At 41.7% G+C, this 22,025-nt stretch overlaps 1 protein-coding gene across 1 annotated transcript in view; it reads left to right on the plus strand.

Moving 5' to 3' along the window:
* Positions 1-2,107: 2,107 nt before the first annotated feature.
* Positions 2,108-22,025, plus strand: part of LOC101116441 (T-cell receptor-associated transmembrane adapter 1) — a 140,540-nt gene continuing 120,622 nt past the window's right edge. The window contains exons 1-2 of the mRNA XM_060417520.1: positions 2,108-2,177; positions 4,741-4,845. The gene's annotated coding sequence lies outside the window, so the exon portion shown is untranslated. The remainder of the gene's footprint in view (positions 2,178-4,740; positions 4,846-22,025) is intronic.

Consider the following 22,025-nt stretch of genomic DNA (forward strand, 5'->3'; position numbering starts at 1 on the left):
TCTCATGACATTTCTGTAATGTTGGGAGGTATTATTTGGTGCATTTTTAGATCATTTGTGATGATCAAGTCGCCAAGACCCAGAAATTGAGATCTTAGCCTCAAAAAAAGCCACAAAGCTGGTTATCAAGAGACAGTTCACCACACTATAAGTTGCATATGCTGGTTGCTGCTCAAGAAAATACTTTGTTTAAAACTACTCTGCTTTCCCAAATCTCCATATCAAAGGAGGAAAACATTTACTCTAATGATCACAGTTACAAATATATTCTTTCCCTTTTAAAGAGGTAAGAGGATTTGTTGGCTCACATATTTCATTGTAAGGTAAAGTCACTCAGTCGTGTCTGACTCTTTGCGACCCCATGGGCTGTAGCCTACCAGGCTCCTCTGTCCATGGGATTTTCCAGGCAATAGTACTGGAGTGGATTGCCATTTCCTTATCCAGGGGATCTTCCTGACCCAGGGATCGAACCTGGACCTCCCACATTGTAGACAGATGCTTAACCGTCTGAGCCACCAGGGAAGTCCTATATTTCACTGGGGACTTTCTATATATTTTGGGTATCCAGAATGTTATCCTGAATTGAATATTTCAAATCACTCTTTTCCCCATTCTACCCTTTCTCTCTAAATATGAAACCAAAGATGGATATTTAGTAAACAGAGAAAAGCAAGGGTATCTCTGACAAATTTTGTCAGAGAAAATATATAATGTAAACAGGATGCCCCAACCTCTAACAGCAGAAATGGAGAAAAGAGATCATGGGCCTGGATTCTTTTGGAAGAAGAGGGAGGGAACACACAGGATATATAGTGAAAGAACTGGTTTGGGGAAGGGATTCCAGGGCTTCCTTAAAGTCAAGAATACTTGGTGCTTTTATCCTGAGTGTTCTTTGTCAGAAGGAAAACCTTCAGGTGGCGGAAATGGTATGGAATCTGACAGGAGAGTGACCCTATGCCTCTGAGGTGGTTGTGTTGGTGGTACCACCATCAAGAGATGCTAGGAAACCAACTGGAAACCACTTTGGTGACTGGAAAACACCAGTCACTTAGGAACTTGGAGAATTTATAAGACACCAGGCTTCCACTGATGCTTTTGAACTGTGGTGTTGGAGAAGACTCTTGAAAGTCCCTTGGACAGCAAGAAGATCAAATCAGTCAATTCTAAAGGAAATCAGTCCTGAATATTCATTGGAAGGACTGATGCTGAAGCTGAAACTCCAATACTTTGGCCACCTGATGCAAAGAATGGACTCACTGGAAAATACCCTGATGCTGGGAAAGACTGAAGGCAGGAGGAGAAGGGGACGACAGAGATGAGATGGTTGGATGGTATCACCGATTCGATGGGCATGAGTTTGAGTAAGCCTGGCATGCTGCAGTCCATGGAGTCTGAAGTGCAGGCTAGAAGCTTCAACTGATGCTTTTGAACAGACTCTTGAAAGTCCTTCTAAAGGAAATCAGTCCTGAATATTCATTGGAAGGACTGATGCTGAAGCTGAAACTCCAATACTTTGGCCACCTGATGCAAAGAATGGACTCACTGGAAAATACCCTGATGCTGGGAAAGACTGAAGGCAGGAGGAGAAGGGGACGACAGAGATGAGATGGTTGGATGGTATCACTGATTCGATGGGCATGAGTTTGAGCCAGCTCTGGAAGTTGGTGATGGACAGGGAAGCCTGGCATGTTGCAGTCCATGGAGTCACAAAGAGCCGGACACAACTGAGCAACTGAACTGAAGTGACTCCTTTTTAATCACAGGCTAGAAGACACCCTTGGAGAATTTATGAGACACCAGGCTTCCACTGATGCATATACCCTCTTGATTGACAGAAGCAAAGAAGCAAAACTGTCCACACCCAGATGGCTAATAGGATTTATGAAGCATAATTTTTTAATCATTGTAAACATCTGGTAGACCTAGCCAGGTGAGAAGACCTCAAACATGAGCAGATAAGTCTATTGGTACATCTATATGCTGGAATACCTGCATTCTGATTATGAGGCAAATGTGCTTCTTTGGGAGCGCTTCCGCAGCCTCTGGTTAAAGTTTAATTTCCTGGTATTTACTTCTATAACACCCTGTCCATCCCTTCCCTACACTCACTTGATCTGTGCTTGTTTTGTGCTTGCAAGCAAAGTCGTCTGTGTCTGGTCACCTCTGGTCTCCATCAGGTAATGTATGCTTGTTTATCATTGTAAGGAAATGTTCCTTAAATTGAAATGGAAAAAAAGAAGTCCTAGGATTTTGGTTAACATGGAAAGATTCATACAGTGACTAATTGAAAAGGCAATCAGGTTAGAAAACTGTGTAAGACTATGATCCAGTTTTAGTAAAAAATTTCTTTTGAATGCATAGCAAAACACTGAAAAGATATATTCTGAACTGTAACTGTGGTTTTCTGAGTGGTAGATTACTGATGCTTTTCATTTTCACTATTTTTGCTTTACTGTAGTTTTTTAATGATCAATGTGTTTTACTTGGGTGGAAAGAAAATATCAATCGTTGTTGTTTAGTTGCTAAGTTGTGTCCTTTGCAACCCCATGGACTGCAGCATGCCAGGCTTCCCTGTCCTTCACTACTCCCAGAGTTTGCTCAAATTCATGTCCATTGAGTCGATAATGCTATCTAACCATTTTATCCTCTGCTTCTGCCTTCTCCTTTTGCTTTCAGTCTTTCCCAACATCAGGATCTTTTCCAATGTGTTGACTCTTCACATCAGGTGGTCAAAATGTTGAAGCTTCAGCCTCAGTCCTTCCAATGAATATTCAGAATTGATTTCCTTTAGCACTGACTGGTTTGTTCTCTTTGCTGTCCAAGGGACTGACAAGAGTCGTCCCTAGCACCACAGTTGGAAAGAATCAATTCTTTGGCACTCATCCTTCTTTATGGTCCAACTTTCACATCTGTACATGACTACTGGAAAAGCCATGGCTTTCCTTCCAAGGAGCAAGTGTCTTTTAATTTCATGGCTGCAGTTTCTATCTGCAGTGATTTTGGAGGACTAGGACTGCTCAGATATGAAGAATGACCTATGATGCAATCCTTATCTGACAACTGTATATGTGAACTGCATAGAAAGAAGTAGGCTCAAGTGCAGGTCACGTTACCAGGAGAATAGAAGGAGCTGGGAGAAAGGAAAAGAGGTAACAGAATCAAAGAAGGAAAGAGCAATGTAGGATAGAATCCAATTCTTTGAAAACTTATGATACAGATTCAACCTCTCATAGTGATTCTTAATGACTATGAAGCTAATACTCCTGTCTATAATAATTTGCCTTCAGATTATTGAAGAAGCTCAGCTGAAGGCAGAAAGATGGTGGTCCTGTGACCTATTGGCTTTGTTAAATATCACTGGAATCCACTTTTATCAGAAGAGTACGGATTTCTAGAATGTGATTCATGTATCACACAAAAACTTGTGGTTTCTTAGCTTTCTTAATAAAAATTCTAAGACAGAGGGAAGTAAGTTTCAAATACCATGCTTTTCCCTAACATTCAGGTGTGTGCTTTGTACTCCTCACATTGACTAGAGAGGACTTGTTGATAGTGATTCTGAGCTGATAAGAAAAAACACCAAGGAAAATGGTTATTTCTTGGTCACTGAGCCAAATGATGGTTTTCTCTCATTTTTCTGGCGATAAGCCCATTGCAGAAAGAAGAAAAAAAAGTTCAAGAAGTGGCAGAAGCTCTCATTTCCTTTGAAACAATAATCACATTTAAGGCTATTTAAATTTCCATCAATAATCAGAATATGTTCTACAAATATTTTTAAATGCTTTAATAGAAACACTGAAAGTGGAAGCTTAAATTTCATCTTCAATCATCCCTTGAGACCTTGGCCCATGTGCCTTCAAGTCCACCTAACTGATGAGATGCTCATAAGAGCTCCTGCCAATTGAGAGCCTACCACAAGGAAGGTTTTATACCACTCACCTTAAATTATTCCCCATCAAACAGCTCTTTGAGGGGTTAGATTAATAATAGATCACAGTCAACCACTAGAAAATTTCAAAAATTGAGAAGGAAAAAAATCTATAATCACCCCCAAATTTCATAACCCAGGTTTCCACTATTTTATTTTTGTGTCTATATGCTACTTAACTTTTATATGGTTTTAATTCACTTAACTAATCTTTCAATGGATATTTAGGTTTATATTTTCCACTATCTTAGTGTTACGGAACAATCTCATATTTTTGGAGGCTCTTGTCCAATTTTTTCCTCTGGAGAAATTTCTAGAAGTGAGATTGCTGGTTTAAAGAATATAAAAATATAAGCTGGTTTAAAGCTCTTTTTAAAGAGCTTTTTTAAATTGCCAAACTGTAATTTTGGATAAAGCAAAATGAGTCCCACTCCTAATAGCAGTTATGTGAAGGTTCCTGTTTCCTTACACAACCACACTGACATCAGATCATCTTATTCTTTTAATCTTTGTCAGTCTGGTAAATCAAAATTTTACTTTAATTTGCTTTTAATTACTAGTGAGGCCGAAATCCTGTTGTCAAAGCAGGTATTTTTCCATTTTGTAGTCAGTCCTGCAGAATTCTTATTTGTACATCCATTGCAGCAGAAATGAACTCGCATGAATTGCAACATAACTTTCAATTCAACATTTGTTATGCATTTTCAGTGTGCTTCACTGTTAACCGTTTTTCTTCTCTACAAGACAGTGGACTCTTAGGTGAGACATTTTTACTTTGTTCATCATGTCCAAAATGTCCTGCTTTCTTTCAGGTTCTAAGACATGCATATCGTCATGTGTGGATGGCTTGCAATGCATCAAAAGACAGGAGAGAGTTGCCTGGCACCCGGCAGGACGACCACATTTGCTTTCATTAGGTGTGCGCATGCTTCGGTCCCACCTTGTTCCCCTCTGCTACGGAGCCCAGGAGCCCAGGGAGTTTAAGTAACTTTCTCAAAGCCAGAAATCAGTTAGTTGGCAGAGTGGGAGGCTAGAACTTGGGTCTTCTCTCTTCCTGCCACTCTGTTGTTACCTCCTAAAATCTGTCACCTCAAATCTGAACCCAAGTGAAGGCTTTATTTCTGAACTTGCTCTTGATTTTTCACTGTAATTACTGCCGTTGGACTGATTTTTTGTGCATCCAGAAAAGGAATCATGCTGTCCTCTGCTGATCCTTCCTTCTCTTGTGCCTAATGAGCTATTCCAGGCTAGAACCTTTGATAAATACTTGCCTGGTAGTGGAGCGGGGGCGGGGCGGGGGAGGAACCTGGGTGGGGGACGCTGTGTGTGTGTCCTCTGCTCTGGCTGTAGAGGGAGATCCCTCACAAATCTCCTAGCTGGTTGCTTTTTAAAGTATAAAAAGTCAGGTACATTTCCAGTTATCTTGTTTCAGAGTTTGTGCCCTTGTCGATTGCATAGAACCTCTCTAATCAGAACATTAGGATATTATTTGTTACATGCCATAGCTTTATTTTAAAATTTAAAGGAAATGAGTTCTCTTTCCTTCTGTTGAGGCATTCAATAGTCACTAGGTGACTTGGAGTGCACTCAATTTGTTCTGAGCTTCATTTGGTGATTTTTTTAATTTTTACTTTTACCATCATTAAAGTCTATAGTATTTCTCCTTAGAGAGCAATGGCTTTAAAACAAAACAAAAACCTCATTCCTTTCCAGTCACTAACTGCTTAATCTGTTAATAAAATGAAAAAAAATTTTTTTTTGTAGCATAACCAACACTAGCAAGCAACTCCAATAATCTTCTAACACAGTAGAACCTACTTTTAACCCACCATGAAATGTTAAATTCTTGAAGAAGGAGGAAAGAGAAAGTTAAAAATCATCAATGAGGTTTAAAAAAATCCTGATAATCACACTTACTTTTCCTGAGGGGAGAAAAAAAAAAAAATCACTCCCCTCTGAAACTGCCCCTCATCCCCAGAGAACCACCCAAAGCCAACAAACAGACTGTGACCAGAGAATTTTCCATCGATGGCACCCTCGCTTCCTGTCTGAATGCTAAAACAGATTGTCACCAGATAAAACACTCAGAACTGATTTAGAGTGGTCAGGGCTTCTTCAGTGGTCTTGATTATCAATGTTAATTCTGGGATCTCTGCCAGCCAATGGGCCCTAGCATATAAATAACACCATTATTCTTCAGTTCTCAAGCTCAGGTATAAGTCTCACTTAGCGGGAGCTTAGATTTATAGGTGATATAATTTAGAATTCTAGGCTCATAAGTTAATGCTTCAGAAATGTCTTCTTTATCTTTTCCAGAGTGATAAATTGGCAGATCCCTGGCTCAGCTCCCCATCTCTTTGCTTGATCTCCTTGCTTCTGATGAAACCCTTATTCTGCCAGATTCACTACTGTTTGTAGTAGAAAAAGCAATGATCTGGTGCAGACAAGAAAGAAAAGATTAATGTCAGTAGCAGAGGAGAAGTGACACCTTTGGCAAAATAAATAATACTCTAGAGCACTTAATCTATACAAGGCTCTGAACTGGTACTTTGGAAATTTTTATTTCAAATATATTTAATTATATAAATAACTAAAGCTAATATTTACATAGTATTTTACATATAGTTTAATTTTTTCAACTTATTTCTGAGCTGTGTATTATTATTATGCCTATTTTCTAGATGAGACAGCCATAGAGACATTATGCAACTATCTCATGTTTATGTTATTTCTTAACATTTAGATGTTTGATTTTTAATCTTCACATTGGCTAGAGAGTGGTTTTGAGTAGTACTGCTGAACAGAGGAACATAAGAAAAAGCATAGAGAAAATTGGTTAGTTCTCAGTCATTAAGGCAAATGGTGGTTTCTTCTCCTTTGCCTGCCTATAACTTCATCACAAAATCCCCCAAAATGTCCAAGAAAAGGCAAAAGCTCTCATTTCTTTTGAAACAAGTGTCACAGAGACTATTTACATTTTCATCAATAAACAGAAAATCTTTTACAAATATTTTGAAAAGCACTTTAAAAGAATAACAGAGGCACTGAAAGTGGAAGTAAAAATTCCATTTTCAAGTATCATCTGAAACCTGGGCCCATGTGCCCACAAGTCCACCCATTTGATAAGAAAATAAGTGTTCCTGTCCACTGAGAACCTACCTACCATCTGAGAGGCTTTATACCAGTCCCTAGACTTAAACTGCTTCTCATCCTCACAACGTCTTTCAGGGAGTGAACTCAATGCTGAGTTAGATGTTGCAATCCTGCTGCCCTTGTACCTGGGACACCCCTTCCACCCAGCATTTACTGCATTCTTTTGGAATTATATTGATGTCTCCCAGCTACTTGATGACTAAAAAAAGCAGAAGTAATTTCTTTATCATTGTTGTATACCTCAGTCAGTCGGTTCAGTTATTCGGTCATGTCCGACTCTTTGTGACCCCCTGGACTGCAGCATGACAGGTTTCCCTTTCCATCATCAACTCCCGGAGCCTACTCAAACTCACGTCCATCGTGTTGATGATGCCATCCAACCATCTCATCGTCTGTCATCCCCTTTTCCTCCCGCCTTCAATCTTTCCCAGATCAGAGTCTTTTCCAATGAGACAGTTCTTCGCATCAGGTAGCCAGAGTATTGGAGCTTCAGCTTCAGCATCAGTCCTTCCAATGAATATTCAGGACTAACTTCCTTTAGGATGGACTGGTTGGATCTCCTTGCAGTCCAAGGGACTCTTAAGAACCTTCTCCAACACCACAGTTCAAAGGTATCAATTCTTTGGTGCTCAGCTTTCTTTATAGTCCAACTCTCACATCCATACATCACTACTGGAGAAACCATATCTTTGACTAGATGGACCTTTATTGGTAAAGTAATGTCTCTGCTTTTTAATATGCTGTCTAGGATGGTCATAGCTTTTCTTCCAAGAAGCGTCTTTTAATTTCATGGCTGCAGTCACTGTCTGTGGTGATTTTGGAGCCCCCCCAAAATAAAGTCCCTCACCATTTCCATTGTTTCCCCATCTATTTGCCATGAACTGATGAGACCAGATGCCATGATCTTAGTTTTCTGTATGTTGAGTTTTTTAAAAAAAATTAATTTATTTATTTTAATTAGAGGCTGATTACTTTATATTTTAGTGGTTTTTGCCATACATTGACATGAATCAGCCATGGGTGTACAGGTATTCCCCATCCTGAAACCACCACCCTCCACTCCCTCCCCATCCCATCCCTCAGGGTTATCCCAGGGCACCAGCCCTGAGCACCTTATCTCATACATTGAACCTGGACTGGAGGTCTAGTTCACATTTGATAATATACATGTTTCAATGTTATTCTCTCAAATCATCCCACCCTCGCCTTCTTCCACAGAGTCCAAAGACTGTTCTTTACATCTCTGTCTCTTTTGCTGTCTTGCATGTAGGGTCATCGTTATCATCTTTCTAAATTCCATACATATGTGTTAGTATACTGTATTGGTGTTTTTCTTTCTGACTTACTTCACTATGTATAATAGGCTCGTTTCATCCACCTCATTAGAACTGATTCAAATCCATTGTTTTTAATATCTGAGTAATACTCCATTGCATATATGTACCACAGCTTTCTTATCCATTCATCTGCTGATGGACATCTAGGTTGCTTCCGTGCCCTGGCTATTGTAAACAGTGCTGTGATGAACATTGGGGTACATGTGTCTCTTTCATTTCTGGTTTCCTCAGTGTGTATGCCCAGCAGTGGGATTGCTGGGTCGTATGGAAGTTCTATTTCCAGTTTTTTAAGGAATCTCCACACTGTTCTCCATAGTGGCTGTACTAGCTTGCATTCCCAACAACAGTGTAAGAGGGTTCCCTTTTCTCTGCAACCTCTCCAGCATTTATTGTTTGTAGACTTTTTGATAGCCATTCTGATTGGCATAAGATGGTACATCATTGTGGTTTTGATTTGCATTTCTGATAATGAGTGATGCTGAGAATCTTTTCATGTGTTTGTTAGCCATCCATATGTCTTCTTTGGAGAAATGTCTATTTAGTTCTTTGGCCCATTTTTTTGATTGGGTGGTTTATTTTTCTGGAATTGAGCTGCAGGACCTGGTTGTATATTTTTGAGATTAATTCTTTGTCAGTTGCTTCATTTGCTATTACTTTCTCCCATTCTGAAGGCTGCCTTTTCACCTTGCTTATAGTTTCCTTCATTGTGCAAAAGCTTTTAATTTTAATTAGGTCCCATTTGTTTATTTTTGCTTTTATTTCCATTACTCTGGGAGGTGAGTCATAGAGGATCCTGCTGTGATTTATGTCAGAGAGTGTTTTGCCTATGTTTTCCTCTGTGTTGTGGAGAATTAGCATGGTATGTCTTGCTCTGGAACTTGCTGGCTCTTGGGTGGAGCTTGGTTTCAGTGTAGTTATGGAGGCTTTTGGATGAGCTCTTGTTGTTTAGTGTTCCCTGGAGTCAGGAGTTTTCTGGTGTTCTCAAGTTTTGGATTTAAGCCTCCTGCTTCTGGTTTTCAGTCTTATTCTTACAGTAGCCTCAAGACTTCTCCATCCATACCACACCAGTGATAAGATATCTAGGTTAATGGAGAAAAGATTCTCCACAGTGAGGGACACCCAGAGAGGTTTGCAGAGTTACATGGAGAAGAGAAGAGGGAGGAGGAAGATAGAGATGACCAGGAGGAGAAGCTGCTGCTGCTGCTGCTAAGTCGCTTCAGTCGTGTCTGACTCTGTGCGACCCCATGGATGGCAGCCCATGAGGCTCTGGGCTCCCAGCTGTCCCTGGGATTCTCCAGGCAAGAACACAGGAGTGGGTGCCATTTCCTTCTGCAGTGCATGAAAGTGAAGTCGCTCAGTCATGTCCGACTCTTCACGACCCCATGGACTGCAGCCTACCAGGCTCCTCCATCCATGGGATTTTCCAGGTACTGGAGTGGGGTGCCATTGCCTTCTCCACAGGAGGAGAAGAGGGGGAATCAAAAGGGGGGGAACAATCTAGCCAGTAATCAATTCTCTATGTGCTCTCCACAGCCTGGAACACCCAGAGAGTTTCACAGAGTTACATAGAGAAGAGAAGAGGGAGGAAGGAGATAGAGGTGACCAGGAGGAGAAGAGGGGGAGTCAAAAGGAGAGAGACAGAGCTAGCCAGTAATCAGTTCCCTAAGTGTTCTCCACAGCCTGGAACACACAAAGAGATTCACAGAGTTGGAGAAGAGAAGGGGGAGGGAGGAGATAGAGGTGACCTGGGGGATAAAAAGGAGAGTCAAAATGGGGAGAGGGCAATCAAGCCAGTAATCACATTCCCAAGTAAAAATGGGTACTGAAGATTCAATTCTTAAAGGTACAAAATTGATAACAAATACCAAAAAGGAAAGATTAAAAATCTAGAGTAGAGGTTAGACTCTCAAAAATACAATATTAAAGAAACAAAACAAAATCACAAAAGTTATTTTAAAAATATATGAACTTTTCTTTAAAATAAGGTATTTTTTGCAAGGTAATAAGTTATAAAAATGAAAATTAAAGGAGCAATAAAAAACAAAAATTAAAAAATTAAATTTAAAAAATGATAATAATAAAATATATCCAGGAATTTCTCTGGAGCTGTTGAGGACAGTGTAGGGTCAGTTCAGTTTCAGTTAGTTCTTTGTGCCAGCTTATACTTCTTCTCAAGGTCTATAGACTCCTTCCAATGTAGTTGGTGCAGGTGTAGTTGGTACAGGGTTTTAATCTGTTGCACCTGGCACTTCCAAAGTGGTTCCCTCTGTTTATTTTGGCTTCTTTTGTTTGCAAGTCTCTTCAGTGTCTGATTTCCACCCTGACACAAGGGGGCGAAGGTGGTCACTTATTTAGGCTCACTTGTTCAGTGGCACTGTGGGGAGGGAGGTGCACTGCAAGCAAATATCACTGGCGTGTGGGGAGTGCTCACAGTGTCTGGGCCACACTGGGTTTGCCCTCGCTCATGGCATGTGTGCTTTCCTGGTCTACACTGCTCAGGCTCCAGGTTGCTCTGCAGGGGATCTGTCTAAAGCGGGCCCTGGGTTGTGTGCACTTCCCCCAGATTCAGGTTCTCAGGTACTCCACAAAGGCACAGACTCAGTTGGGCCTGCGTTTTGTGCCCTTCTCAGGTCCGAGCAGCTTCGGTGACCTGGTGCTTGGTGAGCGCACTCTCCGCAGGTGGGCGGTGCATCTTATCACTTTCTTGGTCCCAGCCTCTGGGTTTCCTGGGTGTGCGTGGGAGCGCCATCTCAGGTATGCCATATGTCTCCTCTGGGGAGCTAATCTCTGGCTGAGACCCTCCTGGCAGTTGTCAATGGTCCAGGATCCCAGGAAGTATTGGTTAGCAACTGGGAGCCTGCGCGCAGTTTGGTGGAGGATGCCATTTCTGGGGCCAAGATTTCCCCTCGCCTTCCAGCTCTGGCTGTTGCCTGTCTGCCTCTCTGCCTCCGCAGCCGGCTAGCTCTCCTCTGGTATTCACTCAGTCTTTTTTCTGTGAGGGGGCCTGGCAGTGCCTTAGGTTAGAGCTTTTTGCGGGAAAGTTCTCTCTCTCTCTTTTTTTCTATCTCTCTGGCTATCTCACAGTTTGGGTTGCTATATTATGTTAGCTCTTTCAGATTGTCCTCCGGGCATTCAGGCTGGTCCTTACCCTAGCCAATGCAGCCCGTGCCTCCCTGTTCAGCCCCCGCTTGCTGGTGGCAGACACAAACATCTGGGCTACTTCTCCACTGGGAGTTGTGGTTAGGCACCTAATCTGTGGGTTTTATTTATTTATTTTTTTTCCTCCCAGTATGTTGCCCTCTGAGATTCCAAAACTCCCCACAGATCCCCTGGTGAGAGGGTTTCCTCGTGTTTGGAAACTTCTCTTTCACGACTTCCTCCCCAGGACGGGTCTCTGTCGCTAACTCTTTTGTCTCTTTTTTTATCTTTTATACTTTGTCCTGCCTCCTTTCAAAGACAATGGGCTGCCTTTCTGTGTGCCTAGTGTCCTCTGCCAGCATTCAGAAGTTGTTCTGTAGAATTTGCTCAGCGTTCAAACGATCTTTCAATGAATTTGTCAGGGAGAAAGTGGTCTCCCCATCCTATTCCTCTGTCATTTTAGGATCGCCCCCCCTGAATGTTGAGTTTTAAGCCAACTTTTTCTCTCTTCTCTTTCACTTTCATCAAAAGGCTCTTTAGTTCTTTTTTGCTTTCTGCCATAAGGGAGGTGTCATCTGCATATCTGAGGTTATTGATATTTCTCCTGGCAATCTTGATTCCATCTTGTGCTTCATCCAGCCCAGCATTTCGCATGATGTGAGTGAGTGACAGTTGCTCAGTCATACCTGGCCAGGCTCCTCTGTCCATGGAATTCTCCAGGCAAGATTATTGGAGTGAGTTGCCATTTCCATGATGTACCCTGCATATAAGTTAAATAAGCAGGGTGACAATATACAGCCTTCACAGACTCCTTTCCCAGTTTGGAACCAGTCTGTTGTCTCATGTCCAGTTCTAACTATGGCTTCTTGACCTGCATACAGATTTCTCAGGAGGCGGATCAGGTGGTCTGGTATTCCCATCTCTTTCAGAATTTTCCACAGTTTGTTCTGATCCACACAGTCAAAGGCGTTGGTGTAGTCAATAAAGCAGCAGTAGATGTTTTTCTGGAACTCTCTTGCTTTTTTGATGATCCAGCAGATGTTGGCAATTTGATCTCTGGTTCCTCTGCCTTTTCTAAATCCATTTTGAACATCTGGAAGTTCATGGTTCATGTACTGTTGAAGCCTGTCTTGAAGAATTTTGAGCATTACTTTGCTAGTGTATGAGATGAATGCAATTGTGCAGTAGTTTGAACATTCTTTGGCATTGCCTTTCTTTGGGATTGGAATGAGTCCCACCCTTCCCAGTCCTATGGCCACTGCTGAGTTGCATACCTAGAACTTGCCAAAATGTCAAGTACACCATAGCTGCTAAATTAATGCTTGCTAAGGAATATTTCAATCAAGAAATCTTTTAAAAGTTCATGATGGCTTCCTGGGATGAAGTTTCAATTATTCCCCACGAGGAAAACATAAATTTGGGAAAATAATCTCTGTTTTGGGTCAACTTTTTCTTTATCTAGGATATAAAAATGCTACCCATCTTCTTCTGGCTGTCTCTTCATTGTTTTTGTCCTTCCTACACATGCGATAAACTCTGATCCTTAAGGATGAGGCGGATGAGTCTTCATTGTGTTTTTGGCATTTTCAAATCCTCCCAACATGAGAATTATGTGCCTTCCAAAGGGCTACCTGGTGAGCTCATGACAGGCTAATGACTTCCCCTGAAGAATATGAGCCAGGCTGTGACCAGGACTGTCTGAAAAAGAGAAGCAAGTGATGATGAGGCCACAGATGTGACCAGCAACAAATAAAACCAGGAGGCTATAAGCTGTGATAAAACAAGTCCTGATGCACTGAGTCTCATGAGCCTAATATGCATGGCTAGTTCATATGCCACTTCATGCCTCTGAAGCCTAGATAGTGCTCAGAACAAAGTCCAATAAAGGTTTCTGGGATAATGAGGGGACTGGGATTCTGGTGTCTGTCTTGGCTCTCACAGCACAACATCCTTTGAGATGAGATGAGAGCACTTGGGCATCAGGAGGTGCAGTTGGAGGCATTGTACATGATCACAAGCTGGGCTGTGTAAGAAGTTCCATATGTCTTTATGAATTTTGATTCATAGTCCCCATTCTTCCAGGCTTTGAGGAAATTCAACTTCATTCTTTTGTGAGGATATCCACATTAGAGTGAGCATCTTATACAAAGCTAAGGAATAGGAGAATTCCTTTTGATCAGTCATTTACCAGAGATCCCTGTTCTCCAAACTCCATGGCCCTTTTGGGGACATCAGTTCCACTCTTTCCTTACTATGTTCAGAGCACTCTGGATGCTGGAATATAGAACTATGGAGTTCTCATCTTCTAAGGTATTTTCACCTCATTCAGATAGAGTGATGAAGATGAGGTATGAACAGCCCTGCTACTATGAGAGCCCTTAGACTTTTATCCAGTTGCCAGCCCAGGGAAGTGTCTCCTCCTTGTCCTTACTATCAGAAACTGTCTTTCTCTCCTGCCCATCAGTGACACATTACCACTATAGGCACAGGAAAAGCTGTGTGCTTGGCACTACTTCTGTCTAGCCAGAGTCCTTGAAGCAAGGATTGGTAAAACTTGGCTACCAGTTTGAAATAAAAGGAGAGGAAAAGCATGGGGAAAATAGAAATAAGTATTTCACTTTTAAACCACTATTCCCTAGGGGAATGGTAAACACAGAGGCAGAGAAATGCAGAGACCATTATTACTTGGAACAGATGTCACTGTCAGGGGGAACTGTGCTGGAGAAGACATATCCTGACTGGGGCTGAGGTTTCCTTAGGGCTCACAAAGGCAACCTCTTTCGGTCTCTTCTTTTACAGCAGCAAGCAGTGATCCAGCCTATGATGGCATACCAATAGTGACAGATGGTTTTCCATAGAACATTCAAGAACTACAGTCATAGACACAAGTACAAGCAGTAATGAGGTACCCTGCGTGGGACAGAAATGACAGAGTCCTTCAATTTCTAAAGGGAGGAATTCTTAACTCTACCTATTCCACCTCACTCTTGCTCACCCTTCCTCACCCTGTGACTATCCTTTCAAAACCTTTGGGAGTTCAGAAAGTGTCATGTAAGAGGCAGGTGAGGAGGAGCCAAAGGACAGAAAGGATGGACTTGTAAATAAGCAAGTGGCAAAATATCTTTGAAGGAAAGAATGGAAGAGGCCTTAATCGCCAGGAGAGGAAAGGGATACCACCCAGCAATCTATCAGCATCATCCTCCAAGGAAACGAAGGTGAGAGGACAGGAGTTAAGGACAGTGACTCAGATCACTGATCTAGTGCCAATGAAACAGGTGCTTGGGGAAGGCATAGTAGCCTGAACTGGGGGGATGGAGGTTTTTCAGATAAATTTTCAGTGAGGAATAGTCTGCTGAGACTTTTGATGCTAATATGGGAAAGATATACTTTGGGGTCACACACACACTTTTGATGCTAATATGGGAAAGAATGAGGGATGAATCAAAGACCCTCATCTACCCAAGTGCCTGTAAGAACTCACTGAGTTCAGGCTGAGATTATTCTAGAGACATCATGAATCCCGTGAAGAGAGAGGACAAAACCATGCAATGCAGAGTTTGAAGGCATGGGGATCTGAAGGTCCATCTGTCTAATACAAAGTCAATGCTCTGTACACAGCATGGACTTCTTATCTCTGAAATAAAGCTATAAGATGGAGTAATTCACTCCAGAATCTCATTATATATCATTTAAATGCCAGATCATAGCAATACTTACAAGAAGCAGAAATTAAACTCCTACGCTATGTAAAATTCCTAAGCACTCTGGAGGATGGATGTGACATAATCTCTGCTGCAAAGAAAACTTAAAATTTAGTAGAAGAAATGAGACATAACACAAAAAGAGATAATCAACAACACAGGAAGAAACCTGCAAGTGTGAAATGAAGGTGTAGACATACTGGGGCCAAGAGGAAGTTGTGGTCACAGTGGGCTGAGGTTGGTCAGTGGGGATAGGGTTTCTAGTTCTGATTTTCAAGGACAGGTAGGCTTTCTATGGGCAGGACTTGGGTATGGGGAGGAAACTGTGTGGCTGGCATTTTGGGTAGAGGAAATGGATTGAAACCGAGGGAAAAAGGAAGTTCGGAGAGTGAACTAGGGGAACTGAGAGTGGAACCTATGATGGCATGAAGGTCCTCTAGGGGAACAGCAGTCGATAAGGTTGGAAGGTAGATTGGAAATGATTGTGGAGGGCACCAGGACAAAGCTGAGGATGGTAAGCTGGGTTCAGTAGGCAATGGGTTCAGTGAAAATTTTGCATAGGGGAGTGATTTGAACAGACAAATTCAGAAAGAACTTACACAGATGAGTGGAGTTGGGTACAGCAGGTGAGGACAGATCAGAAAGAGAGCAGTCAGAGGCTCATGGAGAGGTCCACATTGGGATGTAGCCTGGTTTGGGGAAGGATAGCTTTGGAGTTAACACAAACCAGAGTTAAAGACCCCCGACTCTGGCTTTCCTCAACTGTGTTACTTTAGGAAAGATCCTCAGTGGTCCACAGGCTCAGTTGGTTCTGCAAAATGTAGATGACACCTTTACCACAGAATTAATTTGACTTCTTTAAAACATTTGAGTACTACCTGTATGCCAGGTAATGAAAGAAGAAGGATCAAGAATGACTCCAAAATATTTGGCCTGAGCAATGAGATGAGTGGATTTGCTCTTCTTGTGACACTCAGTGATATGCCATGTGTAAGATGCCTATCAAAGCATCTGGCACATAGGGGCTAGTCAGTGTTAATTCTCCTCAAAGGATTAAGGGCCTGAGCTTGGTTTGTGGCAATGGAGTAGAAATGAAGATATTAACATGAGCCTTCATCAACAGAGAGAGCAGTCAGGGCTAAAATGAATGATGATCTAAAATATATAAGTTCTATGAAGTTTTTAAACCCTTCATGTTTCCTGTATACAAGGCAGTAGAGGCGGGATGGACTTGTTAATGGTGAGTATACCTGTCAGAACCATGGAAGGACACAGATCCTCATTCCACCTGGGCAAGTAAGGACAATCTAATGATACCTAATAATAGGCATTTTTTTGGGGGAATGCAGATAGTATAAGAAGTTCTATCCCACCTGAATCTCTCCAAGATTCTCCTAGTACAAAAGGGCTTCCTCTTTGCTAAGGTGAAGGGCACATGAATCCTGCATCTTACCCGACAGATCAGTTCATTTCAGTTCAATTCAGCCACTCAGTTGTGTCTGACTCTTTGCGACCCCATGGAACTGCAGCACGCCAGGCTTCCCTGTCCATTACCAACTCCCAGAGCTTATTCAAACTCATGTCCATCGAGTTGGTGATGCCATCCAAACATCTCATCCTCTGTCATCCCCTTGTTCTCCCACCTTCAATCTTTCCGAGCATCAGGGACTTTTGCAATGAGTCAGTTCTTTGCATCAGGTGGCCAAAGTATTGGAGTTTCACCTTCAGCATCAGTCCTTCCAATGAACACCCAGGCCTGATCTCCTTTAGGATGGACTGGTTGGATCTCCTCGCAGTCCAGGGTAATCTCAAGAGTCTTCTCCAACACCACAGTTCAAAAGCATCAATTCTTTGGCACTCAGCTTTCTTTATAGTTCAACTCTCACATCCATACATGACTACTGGAAGAACCACAGCTTTGACTAGACAGACCTTTGTTGGCAAAGTAATGTCTCTGTCTTTTAATATGCTGTCTAGGTTGGCCGTAGCTTTTCTTCCAAGGAACAAGTGTCTTTTAATTTTGTGGTATCAGCCGCCATCTGCAGTGATTTTAGAGCCCCAAAGATAGTTTCTCACTGTTTCCCTATCTATTTGCCATGAAGTGATGGGACTGGATGCCCTGATCTTATTTTTCTGAATGTTGAGTTTTAAGCCAAATTTTTAACTCTCCTCTTTCACTTCCATCAAGAGGCTCTTTAGTTCTTCACTTTCTGCCACAAAGGTGGTGTCATCTGCATATCTGAGGTTATTGATATTTCTCCCAGCAATCTTGATTCCAGCATGTGCTTCATCCAGCCTGGCATTTAACATGATGCACTCTGCATATAAGTTAAATAAGCAGGGTAACAATATACAGACTTCACGGACTCCTTTCCCAATTTGGAACCAGTCTGTTGTCTCATGTCCAGTTCTAACTGTGACTTCTTGACCTGCATACAGATTTCTCAGGAGGCATGTCAGGTGGTCTTGTATTTCCATCTCTTTAAGAATTTTCCACAGCTTGTTCTGATCCACACAGTCAATGGCTTTGGCATAGTCAATAAAGCAGAAGTAGATGTTTTTTCTGGAACTCTCTTGCTTTTTCAATAATCCAGCAGATGTTGGCAATTTGATCTGGTTCCTCTGCCTTTTCTAAAACCAGCTTGAACATCTGGAAGTTCACAGTTCACTTATTGTTGAAGCCTGTCTTGCAGAATTTTGAGCATTACTTTGCTAGTGTGTGCTGCTGCTGCTAAGTTGCTTCAGTTGTGTTTGACTCTGGGCGACCCCATAGATGGCAGCCCATGAGGCTCTCCCGTCCCTGGGATTCTCCAGGCAAGAACACTGGAGTGGGTTGCCATTTCCTTCTCCAATGCATGAAAGTGAAAAGTGAAAGTGAAGACACTCAGTCGTGTCCGACTCTTAGTGACCCCTATGGACTGCAGCCTACCAGGCTCCTCCGCCATGGGATTTTCCAGGCAAGAGTACTGCAGTGGGTTGCCATTGCCTTCTCTGTGCTAGTGTATGAGATAAATGCAATTCTGCAGTAGTTTAAACATTCTTTGGCATTTCTTTTCTTTGGAATTAGAATGAAAAATGATCTTTTTCAGTCTTGTGGCCACTGCTGAGTTTTCCAAATTTGTTGACATATTGAGTGCAGTGCTTTCACAGCATTATGATTTAAAACAAATCTCTATGTTCCTTGTTGTTATCATGTAAAGTCAATGTTTTAGAATGTATCAATAGAAAATCCCTTATCTTGCTCAATAAATACCTGCCCTCAAGCATATTGCCTCGCTATGGACCCCAGACCCCAGTTTTGTAACCCAAAGGTGAAAGATTGTTCCAAGGCTGCAAGTTCCTCACACCTAGGTTGGAAGATTATCAGGTGTAAACACCGTTTCTATGATTAGTTTAAAATCTGAGTAATTGCCATTCCAGTGTTGAATTTTCTCATGTCTCCCAGGGTACTTTTACTTTAAACCTTTGCCAGTAAATGTCTACTTCCAAGATGAGTATAGACTTAGCTTCTACTGGTCCTTCTCCCATGAGTACTATTTCTAGTCTTTCCCAATGGTACTTGGGACTTCATAGACTTTGATCATTTATCAAGCTTTGTATAGCCTCACATAAGTCTCACTCATCAGACTATATCCTATAGAGCGTTTTCCTCACCCTGTGTATAGAGGAAAGCTACCCTTTCATCTAGGTACATTCATTCATGTACACTCAGTCTCAGTCAGTCCCCCAGAGCATTAAATGCACCTTGACTACCCCAATCTTTTTCTCCGAGCATTACTTACTTCCTTACTTCCTTAGTACACACATCCTTAATTCCTTACTTTTTTACTTTTCTTCTCATTGACTCCTTTGTTAGAGCACCTCCTCTTAGGAAGCTTATGCTAATAGACATATTTTTCTTCTTTTCTCCCTTTCTCCTCTAGGGTCAGCTCCATGACAAACAACAGAGTACATAGTGACATAAATAAAATTTACCTTCATGATTTTTTTTCACGTTGCATTCCATTACCCTTCCTATTATACACATCCCATTGTTTGATAAGGCTCAAAGTAGATATGTGTATTTAAGAGGGCTCAGAGACTTCTAGGCCTAGCCAGATTAAACTAATGGCAGTATTCCTACCATGAAACATAAGAACATTTAAAGGAAGATCATGAACTAATCTTTGTTCAGAGAAGAGCTGCCATTGTGGAGGTGGAGAGCTGTTTTTCAGTAGCCTCTTTCATCAGTAACTGTAGAGAACAGCCTCATCATAAACAATGGTTTCTCTTCTAATTTCTCACTAGTGCCTAAGGAATTGTGTCCTGGTCTTAGTCACTTATATATATTCTTGTCCCTGCAGACCATGTGCATTAACTTCCTTAAGGACTTGCCAAAAGATAAAGCAACAGCTCCATCTATTTATAATTTCAAAAAGAAGAGAGAAATATTTAACATAAAATACATTTATTAAAATATAGACATATGTGTCAGCTGGAGATAGAACCTCACAATGGATGGTCAATTATCAGGGCTCTCTTTAGTACTTTATCTGTTGCTGCTAAATGATTGAAATTTTTAAGGCTTCTCAACTCCAGGGAGCAAATAAGAAGGTAAAGCTAGAGACTGGAGTTAATATATGACTCTATAGTTCATGATGTTCTGGAGACACCAAGTAGAGAATTGTTCAGGTTAACATTATTGCTTATAGTTCTTGGAGGTCTGGATACTACTGCTCAAAGTAGCCTCCAGACACTTAATGTTGTTTGAACAGGTGAAGAATCACTCTTCTTATCACTATTATGTGGTGAAAAGATGCTAAAATCAACTAGTGGCTAGATTTCCAAAGCAGGGTAAGCATAGGTATGGCTACTACCATGATAATGTTGGCCAGTATTGAAGTTGAGGTTATATATACAAGTCAAAGTGCAGCAGGCTCTAGTAGGGTAATACATTCTTCTGTTGATACTTCTTGAGTATCTATACTGAGAAATAGGTGCCTGTACCTTCTGAAAGAAGCCCCCATTATCATCCAAAACTCAGGAGACTATACCCTTCTAAACTTTCAGAAAGACAAAAACACTTGTGTGTATAGAGTATGCACACTAGGTTTTGAAAATTTGCCTTATATATACTTAGATATATTTCCCCTGTATTTTTAACTTTATATATTCAGTTCAGTTCAGTCGCTCAGTTGTGTCCGACTCTTTGCGACCCCATGAATTGCAGCACGCCAGGCCTCCCTGTCCATCACCAACTCCTGGAGTTCACTCAGACTCACGTCCATCGAGTGGGTGATGCCATCCAGCCATCTCATCCTTGGTCGTCCCCTTCTCCTCCTGTCCCCAATCCCTCCCAGCATCAGAGTCTTTTCCAGTGAGTCAACTCTTCGCATGAGGTGGCCAAAGTACTGGAGCTTCAGCTTTAGCATCATTCCTTCCAAAGAAATCCCAGGGTTGATCTCCTTCAGAATGGACTGGTTGGATCTCCTTGCAGTCGAAGGGACTCTCAAGAGTCTTCTCCAACACCACAGTTCAAAAGCATCAATTCTTTGGCGCTCAGCCTTCTTCACAGTCCAACTGTCGCATCCATACATGACCACAGGAAAAACCATAGCCTTGACTAGACAGACCTTAGTCGGCAAAGTAATGTCTCTGCTTTTGAACATTCTATCTAGGTTGGTCATAACTTTTCTTCCAAGGAGAAAGTGTGTTTTAATTTCATGGCTGCAGTCACCATCTGCAGTGATTTTGGAGCTCAGAAACATAAAGTCTGACACTGTTTCCACTGTTTCCCCATCTATTTCCCATGAAGTGATGGGACCAGATGCCATGATCTTCGTTTTCTGAATGTTGAGCTTTAAGCCAACTTTTTCACTCTCCTCTTTCACTTTCATCAAGAGTCTTTTTAGCTCCTCTTCACTTTCTGCCATAAGGGTGGTGTCATCTGCATATCTGAGGTTATTGATATTTCTCCCAGCAATCTTGATTCCACCTTGTGTTTCTTCCGGTCCAGCGTTTCTCATGATGTACTCTGCATATAAGTTCAATAAGCAGGGTGACAATATACAGCCTTGACATACTCCTTTTCCTATTTGGAATCAGTCTGTTGTTCCATGTCCAGTTCTAACTGTTGCTTCCTGACCTGCATACAGATTTCTCAAGAGGCAGGTCAGGTGGTCTGGTATGCCCATCTCTTTCAGAATTTTCCACAGTTTATTGTGATCCACACAGTCAAAGCCTTTGGCATAGTCAATAAAGCAGAAATAGATGTTTTAATGGAACTCTCTTGCTTTTTCGATGATCCAGCGGATGTTGGCAATTTGATCTCTGGTTCCTCTGCCTTTTCTAAAACCAGCTTGAACATCAAGGATTTCACAGTTCATGTATTGCTGAAGCCTGGCTTGGAGGGTTTTGATCATTACTTTACTAGCATGTGAGATGAATGCAATTGTGCAGTGGTTTGAGCATTCTTTGGCATTGCCTTTCTTTGGGATTGGAATGAAAACTGACCTTTCCCAGTCCTATGGCCACTGCTGAGTTTTACAAATGTGCTGGCATATTGAGTGCAGCACTTTCACAGCATCATCTTTCAGGATTTGAAATAGCTCAACTGAAATTCCATCACCTCCACTAGCTTTGTTTGTAGTGATGCTTTCTAAGGCCCACTTGACTTCACAGTCCAAGATGTCTGGCTCTAGATTAGTGATCACATCATTATGATTATCTGGGTCGTGAAGATCTTTTTTGTACAGTTCTGTGTATTCTTGCCACCTCTTCTTAATATCT

This window comes from Ovis aries, chromosome 1, assembly GCF_016772045.2.
Source record: "Ovis aries strain OAR_USU_Benz2616 breed Rambouillet chromosome 1, ARS-UI_Ramb_v3.0, whole genome shotgun sequence".
NCBI lineage: Eukaryota > Metazoa > Chordata > Mammalia > Artiodactyla > Bovidae > Ovis > Ovis aries.